The 20,298-nt window shown below is 46.3% G+C and overlaps 1 long non-coding RNA gene across 1 annotated transcript; it reads right to left on the reverse strand.

The window, feature by feature from the left end:
• Positions 1-729: 729 nt before the first annotated feature.
• LOC143474415 (uncharacterized) lies at positions 730-1,859 on the reverse strand. The gene is made up of 3 exons (XR_013120757.1): positions 1,813-1,859; positions 1,254-1,730; positions 730-824 (listed from the first exon to the last, which is right to left on the reverse strand). It is a non-coding gene; the product is annotated as an uncharacterized LOC143474415 (long non-coding RNA).
• Positions 1,860-20,298: the final 18,439 nt, after the last annotated feature.

Raw genomic sequence — 20,298 nt, forward strand, 5'->3', positions numbered from 1 at the left:
GCTTTCCTGTGTTCCGACCCTCGCTTACGTCCCCGACCTCGTCTCCTGCCTAGTCCCTCTGTACCTCCTGACTTCGGCTTCCCCGGTATGACCCTGGACCGTCCTGACCACGCCAAGACTACGCAGTTGTTACTAGTGCTCGTGATACACCTGCCTGTGCTTGTACCTACGTTTCATTTCAATAAAAGCGGTGTTCTTCCGCATTTGGATCCCTCTCTGCCTGTTCAATACGTTACAGAAATACTTCGCCTAACCATGGATCCAGCAGAAGATACACTAAAGACACTCACCGAGACGGTCCAACAACTCGTGGGGATAGTTCGAGATCAAGGGCTCCAAGTGGCAGCACTCCAGGAAGCCGTTCGTCTCGTCACAACGACAACCTCCACACCCGTGAGCGTCCCCGTAGCCGTACCCGAACGTTACGACGGGTCTCCCGACCGATGCCGTAACTTCCTCATGCAGTGTTCAATATACTTCACGTACCACCACGCTCGATTCCAAGCAGAGTTGCCAAGGGTCCACTTCATTCTCTCGTTCCTCACTGGTACAGCAGGTGCTTGGGGCACCGCTTTGTGGGACACCAAAGACCCAGCCCTCCAGTCAGAGAACCAGTTCACAGCGCTGCTCCGAGCAGTCTTCGATCACCCTGCTGACGGTCGCGACATCGGAGACCGACTCTACGACATCCAACAAGGACAACGGAGCACAGCATATTATGCTAGGGAGTTCCGCACACTGGCAGCAGGGAGCGGTTGGAGCGACTCAGCCTTGAGGACCGTGTTTCGTCGGGGTCTGAGGACCGACGTGCAGGTCGAACTAGCCTGTCGGGGAGAAGCATTCTCTTTAGCTGAGTTTGTTCAGGCAGCGATACGAGTAGACAAATTGTTGGGGCCCTACCGCTCCGAAATAGAGGACACTCCCATTCCCATGTCCTGTGCACCATCTCCCCACGTATGTGAACAGAACCCCCATGAATCTGATGAGTCCATGCAGCTAGGCAGGTCCCCACTCACTTACCAACCCTTACTGGTTACCCAGAGGAAAAACCAAGTTAACCTACCAGTACTAGTATCTTGGGGGGGCATAGACACGAACCTGTCGGCTTTAGTGGATTCAGGAGCGGCTGGCGATTTCATAGACCGGGACCTAGCCTATCACCTCCACCTTCCCACCGTACCTATGGATCCCCCCCTGAAAATCAACTCGCTAAACGGACAGCCTTTGGGTGAGGGTGTAATTTCGCTTCGTACCTGCCCCGTAGAGCTACGAGTGGGCCTGTTCCACAGCGAGATGCGGGAGTTTTTCTTAATATCCACGCCCCGGGATCCTCTCATACTAGGCTTTCCCTGGCTATCGGCTCACGACCCGGAAATCTCCTGGAAGAGACGAGAGCTAGTACGGTGGAAAACCCGTTGTCTCGAGGATTGTATTCACTTACCACTCCGGTCCTCCTCAGTAGAAAGTCCTGATACACCCCTGTCTGAGGTCATCCCCATGCAGTATCGTGGATTCGCTGACGTGTTCGACAAGGACAGTGCCTGTCGTCTGCCTCCCCATCGGCCATGTGATTGCGCAATCGACCTCCTCCCAGGAGCCCCCTTACCTCGTAGGACGAAACCTTACCCTCTCTCACGTCCCGAGGATCAGGCGATGGAGTCCTACGTCACCGAAGCCCTACAGAAGGGATTTATCCGACCATCCACTTCTCCTGTCGCAGCTGGCTTCTTCTTCATCGAAAAGAAAGGAGGAGGATTATGTCCTTGTATTGATTACCGTGCCCTCAACGCAGTCACATCGAAGTACGCTTACCCTCTTCCCTTTATCACCGCCTCACAAGAACGTCTGATGGGGGCGAACCTCTTTACGAAGTTGGATCTACGGAGTGTGTACAACTTGATTCGAATCCGAGAGGGCGATGAGTGGAAAACCGCCTTTATCACCGCCAGGGGGCACTATGAGTACCTCGTAATGCCATATGGACTGACAAATAGTCCCTCCGTGTTCCAGGCATTTATGGATGACATCTTCCGTGATATGATTGATGATTTCGTGTTTGTCTATATTGACGACATCCTGATTTATTCCCCGTCTGTCTCTGAACATGTCCGTCACGTCTCAGCAGTGTTGCAGCGCCTGCGGGAACACCACCTGTATGTAAAGGCTGAGAAATGTGAGTTTCATCGTTCCACAGTGACTTTCCTCGGATGTACGCTCTCTCCTGGTCAGGTCTCCATGGATACAGATAAAGTCAAGGCAGTCACGGACTGGCCAACCCCCCGTTCTACTAAAGAACTGCTGCGATTCCTGGGTTTCGCCAACTTCTGTCGCCGTTTCATCCGCGGCTTTGGTGAGTTGGCAGCTCCTCTTACCAATCTCCTTAAAGGGGGAAAGTCACGGGAGTTTATCTGGACTGCCGAGGAAGACCGAGCGTTTTCGCTCCTTAAACGGGCTTTCACGTCGGCTCCTGTACTGCATCTCCCTGACCCCCTGCTCCAGTTCATCGTGGAGGTCGACGCCTCGGAGGTGGGAGTGGGCGCTGTTCTCTCGCAGCGTCAGGGAAACTCGCCGAAGTTATATCCCTGTGCCTATTACTCAAAGAAACTGTCAGCCGCCGAGATGAATTACGACGTCGGTGACCGAGAGCTCCTAGCCATCAAACTCGCCCTCGAACAGTGGCGTCATTGGTTGGAGGGAGCGACACACCCCTTCTTAGTCTATACAGACCACAAGAATTTAGAATATCTGAAATCTGCCAAGCGACTGAACCCGCGGCAAGCCAGATGGGCGTTATTCTTCTCTCGGTTTCGCTTCACTGTAACTTACCGACCCGGATCTAAGAACGTCAAAGCGGATGCCCTTTCCCGACTGTATGAAAAGGACACTGTTGTTAAGGAACCCGAGTATATTCTGCAGGATTCCTGTTTCCTTGCTGTCATCAGGTGGGAGATTCAGGAGGAGTTGGATGAAGCCCTGCGTACCGATCCAGGTCCCGTGGAATGCCCCGAGGGTAAACAGTACGTCCCCGTACCCCTTAGGGGGCGTGTCCTCCAACTCGCTCACGACACGGCAGGCACGGGTCACCCAGGTATTACACGTACACGACACCTCATCTCACAACGTTATTGGTGGCCGTCCTGGGAAGATGACATCAGGGATTACGTGTTAGCGTGCTCGGTCTGTGCCCAATCCCGCACTCCCCGTACTCTCCCAGCAGGAAAACTCCTTCCTCTACCTGTTCCTCTCCGGCCCTGGACTCACCTCGCTGTGGATTTTGTCACAGATCTACCCACTTCTGGAGGTAACACAGTTGTCATGGTTATCGTAGACCGATTCTCTAAAATGTGCCGCTTGATTCCTCGCCCCAAACTACCTACAGCTATGGAATCCGCACTGGATCTGTTTAATTATGTCTTCCGCATATACGGCTTACCTGAAGATATCGTCTCAGACCGAGGAGCACAATTCACATCTCGGGTCTGGAGGCAGTTCTGCAAGCTTCTAGGCATAACTGTTAGTCTGACTTCGGGTTACCACCCCCAATCTAACGGAGAGGTGGAACGATACAACCAAGAATTAGGGAGGTTTCTCCGTCAGTATTGTACCTCCCAACATGACTGGCACAAATACCTCCCGTGGGCAGAATATGCCCGCAACTCGATCATACACTCCGCAACCAAACTCACACCCTTCCAATGTGTCTATGGTTATTAACCTGCTTTCTTCCCGTGGGACAAGACACCCGCTGACGTCCCGGCCCTGGATGAGTGGCTCAAGCGCAGTGCCCGCACCTGGGAGATGGCACACGTCCATTTACGCCGCGCCCTGCACACACGCCGGCTCAACGCGGATCGCCGTCGTCTTTCAGCCCTAATCTATCATCCGGGACAGAGGGTATGGCTATCGACACAAAACCTGCATTTGAAACAGCGTAGTAAAAAGCTTAGTCCACGGTACATCGGGCCATTCAAGATACTCAGCAGAGTCAACGCGGTCTCATATAAGCTCCTTATGCCTGCTCATTATCGTGTCAATCCTGTCTTCCATGTCTCTCTCCTTAAGCCAGTTCACTATAGTCCGTTCACCACTCCCCCTGTGTCCACTAGCCCTCCGGACCCCCTGGAAATCGACGGTCGACCGGCATACATCGTCCGGGAGCTTCTGGAGTCTCGGCGCCGAAGGAACGGACTCCAGTACCTCGTGGACTGGGAAGGATATGGTCCCGAGGAGCGGGCTTGGATTCCGGCGAGGGATGTCCTCTGCCCTGCCATGATCGTTGATTTCCACGCAACGCACCCCAACTTTCCCGCTCCCAGACGCCGCGGTAGACCCCCGGCTCGTCGTAGAGCGTCGGGTGCCGCTCCTTTGAGGGGGGGTACTGTAAGGAATGCCACCTGATCTCCACCTAACCAGCCTCACCTGACACTCATCACCACACCCCCTGTACCTCTATTTAAACGCCCACATTCCACTTCCTAGTCGCGAAGTATTGCCGACTCATGCCGCATACCAAGCCTTTCTATTACCTGCCTGCTTTCCTGTGTTCCGACCCTCGCTTACGTCCCCGACCTCGTCTCCTGCCTAGTCCCTCTGTACCTCCTGACTTCGGCTTCCCCGGTATGACCCTGGACCGTCCTGACCACGCCAAGACTACGCAGTTGTTACTAGTGCTCGTGATACACCTGCCTGTGCTTGTACCTACGTTTCATTTCAATAAAAGCGGTGTTCTTCCGCATTTGGATCCCTCTCTGCCTGTTCAATACGGTACAATTGCCACATAATGGAAATCAGTATGAATAGAGTTAGTACAGTGAGTACAGAAAATTAGACTGGTTTCATGTTATTTCCACTCAATATCTTAACTGTATTGATACTGTGTAATGGTGGCTACGTAAAGTGCAACCAGTAGTTGTATTAGATAAAATAAAGATGTCACTGTCATCTGGTCCTGTGGCCAAGAGTGGATCACCTGACACATCTCAAATACTACAACACGTGTTTGTATAGCGGATGCTGAATTCAGCCGTGTGGACCTAACTTGGTTTTGACGGTTCACCTCCCCATGGCAGGTTTCCCATGGCTGTCACAAAGTGCAACTGGTAAGTGGACATGGCGTGAACCTGGATCCATTGATGTATGTATGAATGGAGCCGGACTGTCCGCGGGGTGTTTGTGTATCGCTGCACTGACCTTATCGTGTTTTAGTAAGTGCAGCTTCCTGCAAGGGAGCTTCTCCATCACTTCAGTGAAAAACAAGAGACTGGTGGCAGGATGAAATATGGCCCCTGGAAATCAAACAGCGAAGATGTGTGTTAAACAGATCCCGCTCTTAATATCACCACTAGTGTCATTTCAAACCTTAGCAGATAATATTCAATTCCTTTGAGGGCCATGTGTTTTTTGAATAATCTGTTTTTTTGGTTTTATTTATAAGTAACATTTATGCTTTTCTGAGCTTATTTACACAATTTTCACAAGTTTCATATTTGATTCATCTTTTAGTTCTGTTCTATTTATTCCCCTTTTATTGGAATGGGAATGTTTCCCAATACAAATTCCTGTCTGTCCCCTGTGGTGTGTCACTGTGTCATGACTGAGAAATCAAAAGATATAAGCATAAATTAGTATATAGGTTGTAATATTATGGACCAGTGGCATTATGATTAAATGTGCTTGTGTCTGGTCAGAAATGGGTTTGGAATGGCCAAAAAACTACAGATTGTAATGTGTTCCCAGTGCCGTTCGCAGAATATAAACCAGCCATTCCATTAGCCTGCAATTAAGTCTCTTCATCAACAGCCCATGCATAACAGAAATACAACAGACAGATTAGAGAGGAAAGTACTGCAACAGAAATTCAGGCCAAGATCATTGCCTGGGATGATGTGCACTGCCTCTGGTGTTGTGGCCCTGCCCACATATTCATTATGGGGCAATTTCTAGTAACAACATGCTCATGATTTAAGGTCATGGAATTTGCTTTGCTGAAGTGGCTGGTTAGCTGAGGCTGTTACTGTAGAGGGTTAGTTACATATGGCTACTGCTGTGTCTGTCATTTACCTCATTGTGAAAGGAGGGAACTTAGAAGAAAGGAAGCTTGTTTTAAATGAAGATGTATACTGTAAATAAAGTAAGAATAACCTGTATGTCTTGATTTTGGACTGAGTCCTTTGGTTTTACTGAAGCAGGAAGATATAAATGAAAACACTGAGATAGAACTGGATGACACAATGACTTAATTGACCAATTCTATAGTTCACTTCCATAAAACGAATTAAGATTTTAGCATGATTTTATTTGATAGAAATATTCACTCTTAAGATCATTAATATTACATATTACAAGACTCTTAATGCTACACGGTGCTGCTGGCAGTCCTGGAAATGTTTAAAATGAACACTGAATGAAAACATCATTTAACAATAATGGGGCATGCAGAGTTCGTGTCCTGGAGAAATTCTCTGCATTGTTCTGACAGCCTCCCATCTCAGGTTCAGGGCAGTACTGAGGGACACTGACAGCAGGTAAGCTGAGGTAAGCTCTGCCCATATGGGCAGTTATCTGCTGGTCAGCTGATAGATGAAAGTTTAATATTAGCTTTATGCTTCAACAATGTGCTTGTCACTCTGTCATATAAGATTGGCTTCAAAGAGCAAACCAATATCAGAGTGAACGTGAGTATTTCTCTCAGTGGAATGCTCTATTGCATATTTAATGAAACTAGTGAAAGTAAATTGTACAAGTTGATGTGGACCAACAGCTTCCTTGGCAGCTTACTGTTAAATGTATATAGCTGTTATAGTGTGCTTGTGTTAATGGATTTATGATGGACTCATCACCTTGGCATTATAATGCCATTATGTTTGAAAGTTTCTGTTCCCTTGAAGGCCATTATGACTTTTTTGAAGTAAGAGTGCAAACACTTTGCTCACAATATTCAGCCCAGAGCTGCTTGACCAAAAAAAATTGTGACCTTTTGAAATTTCTCTCTCTCTCTCTCTCTCTCTCTCTCTCTCTCTATCTATCTATCTATCTCTCTCTCTCTTGTGAACATACACAGATAGATGTATGTGGCTGTAGAAAGCACTGTTGTCTTTTCAAGGCCTCCAGTGAAAAGCTTTCACTGCAGCCAGGAAACCATTCAGTTGGAGGCAGTCGGAAAGTCCTCTAGCCTGTATAAAACAGCTCTTTAAAAGTGCATGCAGAGTGAGGAGAAGGAGGAGGAAGAGGAGAAGAAATGGTTATTTGCATTTCTATGTGTCAGTTTTTAACTCCTGTTTATGTTTGAGCCTCTTCATTTGCAATACTAGGTAATGGCATTGATTGCTGTAGTTTAGTTGTAGTCTGGCTCAAGGGAATTCTGACCTATCTATGCTACTATCCAGGATGCATTCTGTGAACAGATGCAAAGCACTTTGTAAGTACAAGAGCGTCTGCTAAATGCTCTAAATGTAAATTTACAGTAGCACTGTTGCAACACGTTTAATTTTTGACAGGAAGTGCCTGCTTGGGGAAACCTCACCTCACTCTTAGCTCACCCCTGGCCAAAGAGGCCTGCATCTTCCTTCCTGTACCATTCTTGAAGAGGGCTCCTTCAAAATTAGAGGCCCTGTCATCCAGCAGGGCCTTTCAGCTGTGTTTGCCCTGTGTTTATAGGTATTCAAGCAAGATTGACAATCACTACAGAAGGTCCTCGGGTTGTGTCAGTCCCGAGTTGCAATGTTTCATGGTTATGACACATCTCCCATTTACTGTATGAAGCCTTGTTTCGACTTAAGTGGTTTTGCATCGTAAATGTTGTAACACAAACTTTTTATTACTGTTTATTATTCCTGTTTCATTTCATTATTAAACGTATTTTATATGTGTTTCTTTAATAATTACTGTGTTAGGATAGGTATTAGGGTAGGATAAGTGCTTACAGTATGTTATTTATGTACAGTATGTACATGTGTTCCGACTTACACCAAAAATCGATTTATGTGATGTAGGAATTGATCAACGTCGTAAGTTGAGGACCCCTGTAGATGGCATTTTGTTTGCAGCTAAAATCTAAAAACATACTCAAGTAATATTTGCCTAATACATTCAGGGTCACACTTTTCTCATTTGTTTAATAGATGCACATTAGAGCAAAGCTACTTATGTAAATGAGGACTATAAAAGACAAGAGTGTAGATGCTTTATTTTCACTAATCATATACATTTACAAATATGCACTTTTAATTTTACCATGAAACAGTTATGAATGCATGACAGTAATGATTGTATATGAACTGTCATGAATTGGACCCCAACAGCACAGTTCACTTCCACTGAGGCATGACTTTGCCATGACCACAGGAATATGCACCTTGAAGGCGCTAATTGGACAATGGCTGGGAATCGATGACTCCAATTACATAGCCATGATTTTAGTAAAGTAACAGCACTTCCTATCTTGCTCAGAATTTGTACCTTTTCTGTTGTGTGATCTGTTTCTGAATTGGTGATGTTTTCTGCTCCAATAGCAGATGGCCACTGAGAGCAGAGATGAGCCCTGACTGTGCTCCTCCCAGATCAACGGAAAAATGAGGACCCTTTGCCCAAGACCTTGTTTTTCTTGTGTTTGCCCAAGGACTTATATTTACTATATGGTACCTACTGTGAAAGTACACAGTATGTTTCATTCTCTCTGTAAACACAGAACTGTCACAGTTTCAAAACACTGATCTGAGTAATCCATCTAAAAACATCTTTGATCAGAACTTTCTTGAGGCGTAGAAATAAATAAATAAATGCAAGTACATTTTAGGTGGTGTGCAATTAAAGGTGTTATTTCTTATCATGCACAACCAGTCAGGCCTGAGAAAGCAGAAGCTGCTAAGTCTAATTAGACATAGGCACACATGTCATATTTCCTCCCCTCCTGCCATGGTGAGAGAAAGAGCATGCGGTCCAAGCAGGTGTGTTATCTGTGCAGGGGGCCTTTGCCATGTACCTTAGCCTTTCCTCGTTATTGTTCACTTAGGAGTGAGTCACACAGCCATTCCATTTTGTTAAATGGACCTTCCTGCCAGAAGAAAAATGGCATATTTGAGTAACCATTCTCAAAAATAGAGGCTTATCAGAACACATGTATTTTGGTGTGCATGTTCAGGCTGGGTGGGAGGGAGCAGGTCGGTGAGGGTTCTGCTGGATCAGGGCGGGTTCACTCAGCTTGAGTGAAGGTGCATTCAAATCCACCGGGTTAAGCTGCTGGAAATGACTGTCTGGAGAGCCTGTGCCTTCTCTGAATGAGTCATGATAATATGAGCGCAACGAGAACAAAAGTATAAAAATGGTCTATTCTACATTGTTCTCAATAAGTTTTTGAAATGTTTTAACTTCTGAGACTTCATACATGCTTTAAAAAGTACTGGACACCATATGGCAGATTAGATTGATTTGTAAATTATGACATTCAAGATATCATTCTGTAATACAGTAAATAACATTTGTCTTATATAGGGTTTGTCACGTTGAGGACCCCGGCCCCTCCCTTTTGGGCGTGTGTTGACGTAGTCTACGTGCATCGTCTGCGTATATGGATATCCGTGGTTATGGCATGTCGTGTGAATAATCAGTATCACCTGTGACTTGTCTCGTAATCACGTGGGGCTAATGTGGTTTGTCTATTTAATGTGCGCTTGTGCAGTGTCCTGTGCTCGTCGTTGTCTAATGTTTACACGTTCTGTATTGCCGTGTATGTTATTCGTGCGCTATATTGCGCTTTGCTTGTTAAAAGTAAAAGTGACGTGGATAAAAAGAAGGGTCTGTGTCTCATCCTTCCCTGCTCCGCCGCGCGTCACAGAACGACGAGCCTGAGAGAGACACCACAAGAATGCCAGGCTATGCCACCCAGCCGAAGAAGGCACAGCGCCCCAGCAAGCGGCATCACCGCACGTCTTCCTCCCCCCAGTGCCGCGAAGCCCCGCCGACTCTGACGCAGCTCAAGAGGGATCCTGAATGCGCCTACCTGCTCTGCGCGGCTCGGGAAACGGCGATTCCCGAGTTAGCGGAGGAATACCGCCGGACAGCTGTGCAGGTGTGGCTGGAGAAGCGCCCCTCTCCCTACCGGGGGCTCTCGCCCCTGCGGGTGGGTGTCCACGAGCCTGAGAGGTACCCTCCCGGTCGTGAGGAGAAAGAGAAGGAGGGGAATTCCTCCCCGCGTCACGAGGCCACGCCCACGCTGGAAGAACTGGAGCAGGACCCGGTATGTGCTGCTCAGCTGGCCGCGGCTCGTACGTGCCAGGACCCCTGCATGGCGGAAGAGTTCCGCGAGGGCGCGGTGAGAATCTGGAGACATTTACACCTGTCTCCTTCCCGTGCCCTCTCGCCTCCGAGGGTGGAAGCCTGTGTCTCCGGCGCCACCTCATCGACCCCGGAGAGCGAGTTTGGGGAGGGGGACTCAGAGGAGGAGCAGGAGGAGAACTACCCGCCATCCGTGGGCGAAGCTCCCACCGTGGACTACAGCGGGGAGGTGGACCTGGCTCCCTCGGTCTACTCCGACCCCACCGTGGATTATGGGGAGGGCGAAGAGGAGGAAGAGGACTACCCTCCCTCCGTGGGCTCTTCTGCAGACGACCACGGTGAGGGCGAAGGGGACTATCCCTCCTCGCTATACTCCGCTCCCACCATCAATTACGGGGAAGGTGAGGAGGACTACCCTCCGTCAGTGGGCTCTTCTGCAGAGGACCACGGTGAGGGCGAAGGGGACTATCCCCCCTCCTTATACTCCGCTCCTACCGTCGACTACGGGGAAGGTGAGGAGGACTACCCTCCTTCCGTGTGCTCGGGTGTGTCCGAGTACACGGACAGTGAACCTTACACGGAGGAAGAGGGTAGCCCGGTGGCATCTGAACGCTCTGTAAGGACCGTCAAAGGGAGAACCAGCCCAGCGGTGAGAGCTTCCTCGGATCCATACGAGGGGAGCGCTATGAATTGCTCTCGAGGAGGGAGTTCAGCCACTCCGATGAGCTGGAGCTTGGACAGTGAGGAGGAAGAGGAGATGGAGGCCAAGGAAGAAGGTCACACTGCTCGCTCCAGAGCGTGGTCGGGGAGCGACGGAGGATGTCCCTACGACCTACCAGGAGGGGAGAACAGCCGCGCTGCGCCTGGCGCGTCCGCCGGCCGCGCTGCGCCGGGCACGTCCGCCGGCCGCGCTGCACCGGGCACGTCCGCCTGTCGCGCTGCACCGGGCACGTCCGCCGGCCGCGCTACACAGGGCACGTCCGCCGGCCGCGCTGCGCCGGGCACGTCCACCAGCCATGCTGCACCCAGCGGAGGGTTCGCAGCGAGGGCGGGAGGGGGACTGCCCACCGCAGCACCTGCAGCTCCCGACCTCTCCCCTCTCATCGCTCTCCTCCTGGCGCGTAGCCTGGCGCCTGTTACGTGTTTGTATGTCCCAGTATTTGTGAGTCTTCCCGTGTGTATACCAAACCCATTTTTCCCGTTTGTTCCTCTATGTGTTAACGTTCCTGTGTGTATGTTTGTGAACGTCCCGTTCAACCTGTCTAACGTCTTTTCCCTGGTCTTCCCAGGGAGGGTGTGCTAGGCGATTCGTGACGGACGCCTCGCCAAGGGCGGTCACCTCCCAGACGCAGGACTGAGCGCGTCGGATCCGCCCATCGTCGTGGGTTCGGGGCACTCGGTCCTGTTGGCACCCCGGGACGGGTAGTGCCCTTGGAGGGGGCGTCTGTCACGTTGAGGACCCCAGCCCCTCCCTTTTGGGCGTGTGTTGACGTAGTCTACGTGCATCGTCTGCGTCTATGGATATCCGTGGTTATGGCATGTCGTGTGAATAATCAGTATCACCTGTGACTTGTCTCGTAATCACGTGGGGCTAATGTGGTTTGTCTATTTAATGTGCGCTCGTGCAGTGTCCTGTGCTCGTCGTTGTCTAATGTTTACACGTTCTGTATTGCCGTGTATGTTATTCGTGCGCTATATTGCGCTTTGCTTGTTAAAAGTAAAAGTGACGTGGATAAAAAGAAGGGTCTGTGTCTCATCCTTCCCTGCTCTGCCGCGCGTCACAGGGTTAATGAAACCCTGCACTACAGCACTACTTCTACAGACATGCAGAGTAGGTTTATAGATTAAATAAATGTAATGTAATGTAAAAATGTAATGTAATGTAAAAATGAGTTAATAATAAACCCTTGGAATATCAAGGGTGAGTGTATATAGAGGGAATGTATAGAGGGTATGTAGCGGATATGTATAGAAGGTATGCATAGAATATATAGAGGGTATTATAGAGGGTGTGCATAAAATGTATAGAGGGCATGCACATAATGTATAAAGAGTATGTATAGAATGTGTATAGAATGTACATACAGCCAGAATATCCACTGGTGACATGGTCACTTTAATTTCACCAACAAATCCTACCTTGTGGTTTGACCAAGCATCAAGACTTTTGTAGGCTTTGCTTGATGTATTTCCCTGGGCATCAAAATTGAAGTCTGGTACATATAAATGTCAACAAACCCACATCCTGGCCATATGTTGATGTCCATGAACAACAGGTTCTTTATTAATTTAGATGGATCACTGTCAAGTAGAATTGCCTTTACTTTAAGCAGATAATAATTTTTTTCTTTCCTGCTTTTGCCATTTCCACTAATAAACGCTGCCATGTTACATATGGCTCAGTTGGATAAAGGTGTCATTTTCCAATGACAATGCCAATAATGCCAATAATGCCAATAATGCCAATAATGCCAATAATGCCAAGTGCTTCAAGTGCTTCAAGGGCTCCACCTAATACAGTAGCATTCAAAAAACAAACAAAAACACCACAGACTTGCTGGATCCACATGAATTAGTTGAATGAAATGAAAGCACTCCGAATATGAGAGATCGGGTCCAAATTAAGCACTACATAAGTACATACAGACAATGCTGTGATGAATCACTGCCAGGCTTTTAGAAAGAGCATCTCAATCAAGTCTGACTCTTTGGTGATGTACAGACCTTTGTCTAAAGGACTAAAGGCCTAAATCTTTATAGCATATATGTATGAAACTCTGCAACTGTAACAGAAGATTGCTAACTGACTGGTGGAATGGCACCAAAATCTAGGTAATGTTATACTTAACAGCTCTCAGTTTAGCTATTTTATTTTGATATGGGATAATGGTAACACTGATTTATTGATTATTAACTGAGCGTAGACATGCATATTTACAATAAGGCTATGTGTTGCATGAATGTTCAAAGACTACTGTGACACGTAGAGATGCAGCTTGGGGAATATTGTCTGTTATGTGGTAGATAGACTGAAGGGGGGAGGGGGGAGGGTACTAGAGCCAAAGGGGATCTCTCCAGATCCTGCGGTAAGGATAATTCTCTCTCTCTCTCTCTCTCTCTCTCTCTCTCTCTCTCTCTCTCTCTCTCTCTCTCTCTGTCTCTCTCTCTCTCTCTTTCTTCTCTCTCTCTCTCAGGCTCAGGCACTGAGCTTCTGAGCTATGGTTAGAAGTTCATGAGTCTTATCCTGAACAAATATTGTTGTTGTTGTTCAGTTTACCTACCACTGGCTATTCAGAAGTTATCACATGCTAAAAGCATCTCACAGCATTAAACAACAATACCAGTGGAAGTCTGAGAACTGACTCCTGTTAGAACTGGAATCTGACTTACTGACCTCAATAACCACTGACCGTGCGTACTGGGGCAGGGGTCAGTGATATCCTTGGGATCACATGACTCCAACCACTGGGAGAACACACCACAGTGCACAGCAAACTTTCACAGTAAATGTACACAGTACAAATGACAGATTACATCCTAGCCTACACTAACAGCATATAACCTCCCCAGTTTGGTGATTTCTTACATACATTCTCAAGTATAAAGAGAAAAGATGTCTAAATTTGCAATAGATATTTGTGCTATTCGTTCCATGTAAGTAAAATTTGCAACAAACAAACAACAGTTTACCCATATTATGTCTTTATTTGTCTTCATTCAAGACTCCCAAGGGACAGTAGTGAGCTACACTTAATACTCAGGTCTACAAATCCATCACCCATTCATCAAAATCTAGAAAGAGAACCTGATACTCTGGGAAACAGTTTGATGGCTTCATTCCTTGGCTTGAAGTTTCTCAAATGTGCTGAAGTATACCACTTAAATGACATTAAGTCAGTGAAGACACCTAGTTTGCAAGATTTTATGACAGTAAGTGTTTTCTAGTACAACTTCGCATTCTGTATTAGTACAACACTAAATGGCACTGCTCAATGATACATATAGCCTTTCTTCAAATTCTTCATGGTTTATTTCAGAAATCGATAAGACCAACAAGGTGCACACACACTGCATGGGAAAGAGCACAATATGAGTTATCAACAACAGAATTTCTCATATTGCTGCATCACTCAATATTAATCTGACCCTCAGAGTAGGTCAAGGCAGTTGAGGTAATGTAACAGGCTGTGTCGTAACAGCCTGTTATCACACACTTACACACACACACGCATGCACACACACACACACACACACACACACACACACACACACACACACACACACACACACACACACACACACACACACACACGTCTACAACTACACAAACAGCACAAATGACCAATGGCATGTGTGACTGTGTAAGACATTCTTAAAGGGGAGGGATATTTGACTGGAATGGTGAAAATGAATGAAGTAAACATGGAGAAAGACCAGATCTTGCTGGCATGGTGATGTAGCTGTTGATACCAGGGAGTAATTGTTGAAGGTACCGAACCTTGGCTTCTGCTGGGTACTGGGGACATGTGGGAGAGAGATAACGGCACCCCCCACGCCACCACATAATCGCAGCACGTGATAAGGACCCACCGTGCCTGATGCTGGGATGTCCTGAAGCCCAACTGCTCATTGGAGGATGAATAGTCACCCATGGAATAAAAGTGGAGTACTCAGATTGGACTGCAGAAACTCCTGGAGGCTGCAATTCTGCTCCCAGTCATCTAGTAAGGGTCAAACAAGGTTTTGCAAGAGCATGGCCTTAGGACCGTGGGGAGGTGTCTCTGGTAGTTAAAGATGGCCATGGGGAAGTGTCTATGTTAATCAAAGGTGGCAAGCAGCATGTTTGATGTTGCTTGCACATTTTGGACTTTTTCACAGATGGACACTTGCATGTGACATAAAAATGTGCATAACTATTCTATATTTGCTGAATTTTTACTTGCAGTACCTTTTCTTTTTTTAGCATCTTGGCGCTCATGTAATGGAAGACAAAGGATGACATCGTTTGCGTTGTCGGTGATGAGCGATGAGGTATTGGAGTGATGAGGTATTTCAGTTATGAGGAATGAGGTTTGTCAGTGATGAGGGATGAAGGATTCAGCCCATCACAACAGCTCAAGTGAGGAACATCTCTATAATCAGATCTTTGCTGTGTTTTATTTCCAGGAGCAGCAAATAATGGCAGATCTAATTTGCAGTTCAGAGCACATTGCTGTCTTCCTGTGTGGGGCCTCCATTTCCTGTTTGCTGAATGGCTTTGTCTTTTGTTCAGGCAAGAACATCACCGAGAGTGATCTAGTCAATCTGTAATTACTGCCTTTTGTTCCACCATCACAGTAGCCTGTTATTTAGCATCACTTATGTTGTCTGAGTGTTCAGCCTCATCTCTCTGCTCTCAGATGGCTGGACTTCCATGTGTAAAAGAATGAACATGTGTCTTTTGTAGTTACCACACTGTTCACTTTGAATATTCACAGCATTTAATGTTAGGAGTGATTGTGTCAGATTGTGTTAGATTTCAGTGTTTAACTCTGCATGTGATATTTGTAATTGCAATAGTGAAAATAGCGGAAGAACTATCAAACAAGAAGAAAACAGGTAGGATAATTTCAAAAATGTTTTAATTGCTTCCTTTCTTGAGACCATCTTCACTTCAAATTATTTCACCCATGCATTTGATCATATTTATTGTATTGCAGGCTGTTATCGTATAACTCATGTATACAATATGTTCACAAACAATAGACAAAAATATTTTCTTTTCCTGTAAACGATAATGAAACTTCTTTATTTTGGGTGTGTGCACGTGCGCTTGTGTAAGTGTGCGTGCTCACTCTGCAGTCAACAGGCAAGCACACTTGAAATGAGGCAATTTAAACCTACAAGGGGAAGTGCATTCTCATCTTTAATAGAAAAGGAAAAAAACATGCAGTTTTGCTGAAGTGTGAAATCATTCCTATTTTCTGAGATAAAAGTGGAAAAATGGAAAAGTTTGCCTCCTGAAAAAGAAGGCAAATTGAATGAATATTAGTATTTTGAAGAGAAACTTAGTGGATTGATAAGGTGGCCTTAAAGATTTGCTTAACAAGAAGGGGTCATATTTATATGGCCAGTCAGTACATGCAAATTAATTACTCACACTTCTGGTCTGGTTCTAATAATCTGGATAGGCTGAGACAGCATTAGATTCTGTCTGCAGGATTAGATGTTTACTATTCCAGATACAAAATCATTGCTTCTACCACAGTATAACTTACTTATTTTGACTGACTACAGCCAATAAAATAATTCAGTTGCAGAGAGAATGAATTTCATTTATTGTGTTTTACGAGCCTGCGCCGACTATTATATTCTTATTTAACTTGCTTTTATGGTGTTTTCCATTTTCCTTAGTGTAAATACCAATTATTTTAGCTTGGCATTAATTAGTATTTTTATAATGTGAGCCATTTAGTGGATGTGAACATGAGGATAAGGCTGAGTTGAAGCAGTAATTAAAACTTTCTGCACTGCTGTCTCCTGATGAGGAAGACTACAAATCCAGACACAGATGAGACTGCCAATTTATCACAGAAAGACGGCGCTGGAGAAGCCCTGAAGCTCCATCCCCCTGGAGGGCATCCAGTGGAGAGGGTGTGCTCACAACGCACCTTGGGCTCACACAGGGAATCGCCCTCCACCAGTCTGACGCTTCATTTACAATCATCGTATAAAAATGAAGTTTCAGGTGTTTAATTAATATGCATGACATTTAAATATAAACCACTTAATTTCTCAGCTTAATTACCTCAAAAACTAATTTCACATTTGTTGCACTCTGAGCAGTATTGTTGGGGGGGGGGGTGGAAAGGAGGAGCTGCAGTGCATTGTTTGCTGTGCAATCCTGTTAGAAACAATATTTGGTCTGTGCGACGCTTGTTCCAGGCAATGGGAACATTTTAAGGGATGAATATACAAAAACACAAAGCCCTGAAGCTGTTAGTGCATTTAAGTTAATTTCATATTATCTTTGTTATTGCTTTTCAATCCTCAAATAATTGTGTCATATGTTCCAGGTGCTCTAGTTCACCCCGGCACCCCCCCCCCCCCCCCCCCCCCACAAAAAAGGGAAAAATATCAAGGTGTTACAATTATCTGCATTAAAATGTTTTGAATTCAATCCAGTTGAGATCATTGTTATCGTAATTATAATTACCATATGTTGTAGATAACGTTAACCTTGTAACTTAGGCCATTTTAAAGGAAGAAAATGCCATTTTAAAGCCATTTTAAAGGAAGAAAAGGTTTTCTGCTGCTCATACAGCTTCACCTCACTTGTAGGCATGTGACAAGATTGATGAAGTCACGCTACTGACGGCAGTTCAGGTTTTTATCCTGTCACCACTAAAGTTGGAGTGACTGATTAATCTACGATCTATGTGATACTCTTTAAGCCATGCATTCATGCCCTGTGATATCACTAAACTTTGAAGCCACCGGCAGCTTCGCAGGCATGTGTGGGGTGACTCTCAAAGAGCATGCATCCCATTAGTTTCCAGCCTTGATCCTGAAATCAAGACTTATCTCCCCGCTTGCCATTTGATGTTAATGAACTTGACATTTGGAGTCTCCTATCGCATGATGAACCAGTGGAAGTGATGTCACCGTCACCAAGGTGTATTGTTCCTTCTGCATGCAAGCAATCGATCACATTGACTCAGATCCCTAAGCAGCTAGTGCTTCTTATCCAAGGCCCGTGACTACACATGTGACCTCACATGGCATCTCTCATAGTACTGCACCACAGCGAGGCTGAGAAGAGCTAGCTGTGCCTCTCTGATTGGAGAGTGGTAGGCGAATGCTGTAGTTCGACAACACTCGTCTCTGCTCATTCAAGGAGGTTTGACAACATTACGACTTTATAGAATGAAGCCGTCCATGGTGCATCTCACTCAGCTGTATGATCTCCTCTGGGTGTCCATCTGGAGCCGCTGGCCAGTGTAATTCTACGATACGCCAAGGTCATCTGTGGCTGAACAGGTGCCTGTCTGGGTGCGTATGCCCGGGCAGGTGCCTGTCTGGGTGCGTATGCCTGGGCAGGTGCCTGTCTGGGTGCGTATGCCCGGGCAGGTGCCTGTCTGGGTGTGTATGCCTGGGCAGGTGCCTGTCTGGGTGCGTATGCGTGGGCAGGTGCCTGTCTGGGTGCGTATGCCCGGGCAGGTTTTCTGACGGGAGGCGAGCCAAGCGATGCTCACATGGCTGGCAGCGGAGAGCGCCGCCAAGAAGAGCAGCGGGACGCGTGTGACGTGCTCTCGAGCGACGGGTGGGGAGAGGGTGGAGGCGGGTGGGTGTCTCCGCGTGGAGCTATTAGAGTGCTGCTGCAGATTTCATGATCTCATTTCTGCCCACGCTGAGCTCACACCGAGCTCTCCCAGTGCAGCTGGGCGGAAGGTTAGGACTCAGTCTGGGCTTTGCACACAACACCAGCCCAAGGTGCCCCAGCTACATGCACTCAGCCCAGAGAGCCGACCTGCAGAGAAAGAACAAGCACCTCGTCTGCAGCTGTCACTCAAATCCTTGCACAAACCAATGGGTCTCTATGTAATTATGGCCTGATATCTTAATATTATATTCAGAATTTGTTCTGAATACTACCTGAAAACTGAATCTTAATACTCACACCAGAGACTGTTTTGTAGACATTTTTGGAGAATCTGAGTAACTGAGCGACATGGTAAGCAACATAACAAAACACTTCAGACAAACAAGTACTTTCCCCCAGGTTCAAATTATAGGAATTGCTTCAAAAAACTTCTTAAAGCTGCACTAACACTTGTATAGAATAGAATATCATTGTAAATAATCTACTGTGCCAGCCAGCTGGATGGCAATATTGTTACATACCACAATCAAACACAGAGGCTTAAAACAGAGGATCCAGCAGGTCTCATTTGCTTTGCAAGTGTGTGTTTACCTTCATCTGTCTGGACTGCCTGTAGTATTGAATCACAGATGACAGACTTGCTATACAGGGAACTGGCAATGATTACACAACATTACTGGTGATTGAGAGTGTGCACTTTTCCTTCCAGTTAAATTATTAAAACCATATTTTAGGGAATAAATAAAACAAACCAGTTATAAATAAGTTATTATTATTGACATCCTATGAAGGATAATAAAGGCACCATCTTAAAAGCTACAGTTGTGATATAGGCCATATCACAACTGTATCACATATAGGCCATGTAGAAATGGTGCAGGAAAAGTGTTGAAGTGGTGCAATGGAAATTCTGTGTGGTAAGATTAGTGTATAGGAATAGCACACAAGATGACTTTCTCTGTTTTGCTGAAACAGTTATAAAACTGCCATGAGGGAGGTAAGTAACGCACCTGACAACATAACCTACAGTACGCTCTGACCTTAAATCTAAAAGCAACATCTCACAATACTGAAGGATTACTCTAAGCCAAGTCGAGCCTTCTGTAGCTTCAGAACCTTTTCAGTGCACTGACCCCAGACCTGCCGTGGATTACAGAGCAAAGACAGCAACTTCAGGTCCAGAGGCCACCACTGACAGAACAGAATACAGAGTGCGCAGAGTGCTATATCATTCTCCGCACCACACTGATCTATTCCTAGAGCTTTGAGGTATGCAGTAGACGACATTACTGGTCCAAGAGATTGAAGCTGTGGTCAGATGAATATGATCTGATGCACAATGACACTTTGAAATATTTGGAAAAGGGATGGATCTGTCTGACTGTGTGCCAAACAGAATAAAATATGACAATCCAAAAAGGTTCTCTGGAGAGAGATTTCATTTAAGATAGACCTTTCTGGAGGGGGTGGGGGTGCTGTGAAGGCATCATTTGAATAAATACAGCAATCATCAATTTTCTTGTGTGATATGCTTTCAGAGATATGATGTGGGTGAAATGGCATTTAAACTACCATTGTTTCTGCAGTCTCTGTCTCCGCAACAACAGAGAGAATGTAAATGATCGGAGAAGCGAAGTCAGAAACAGAGCGACAAGGAGGCATCA

This window comes from Brachyhypopomus gauderio, chromosome 13, assembly GCF_052324685.1.
Source record: "Brachyhypopomus gauderio isolate BG-103 chromosome 13, BGAUD_0.2, whole genome shotgun sequence".
Lineage (NCBI taxonomy): Eukaryota > Metazoa > Chordata > Actinopteri > Gymnotiformes > Hypopomidae > Brachyhypopomus > Brachyhypopomus gauderio.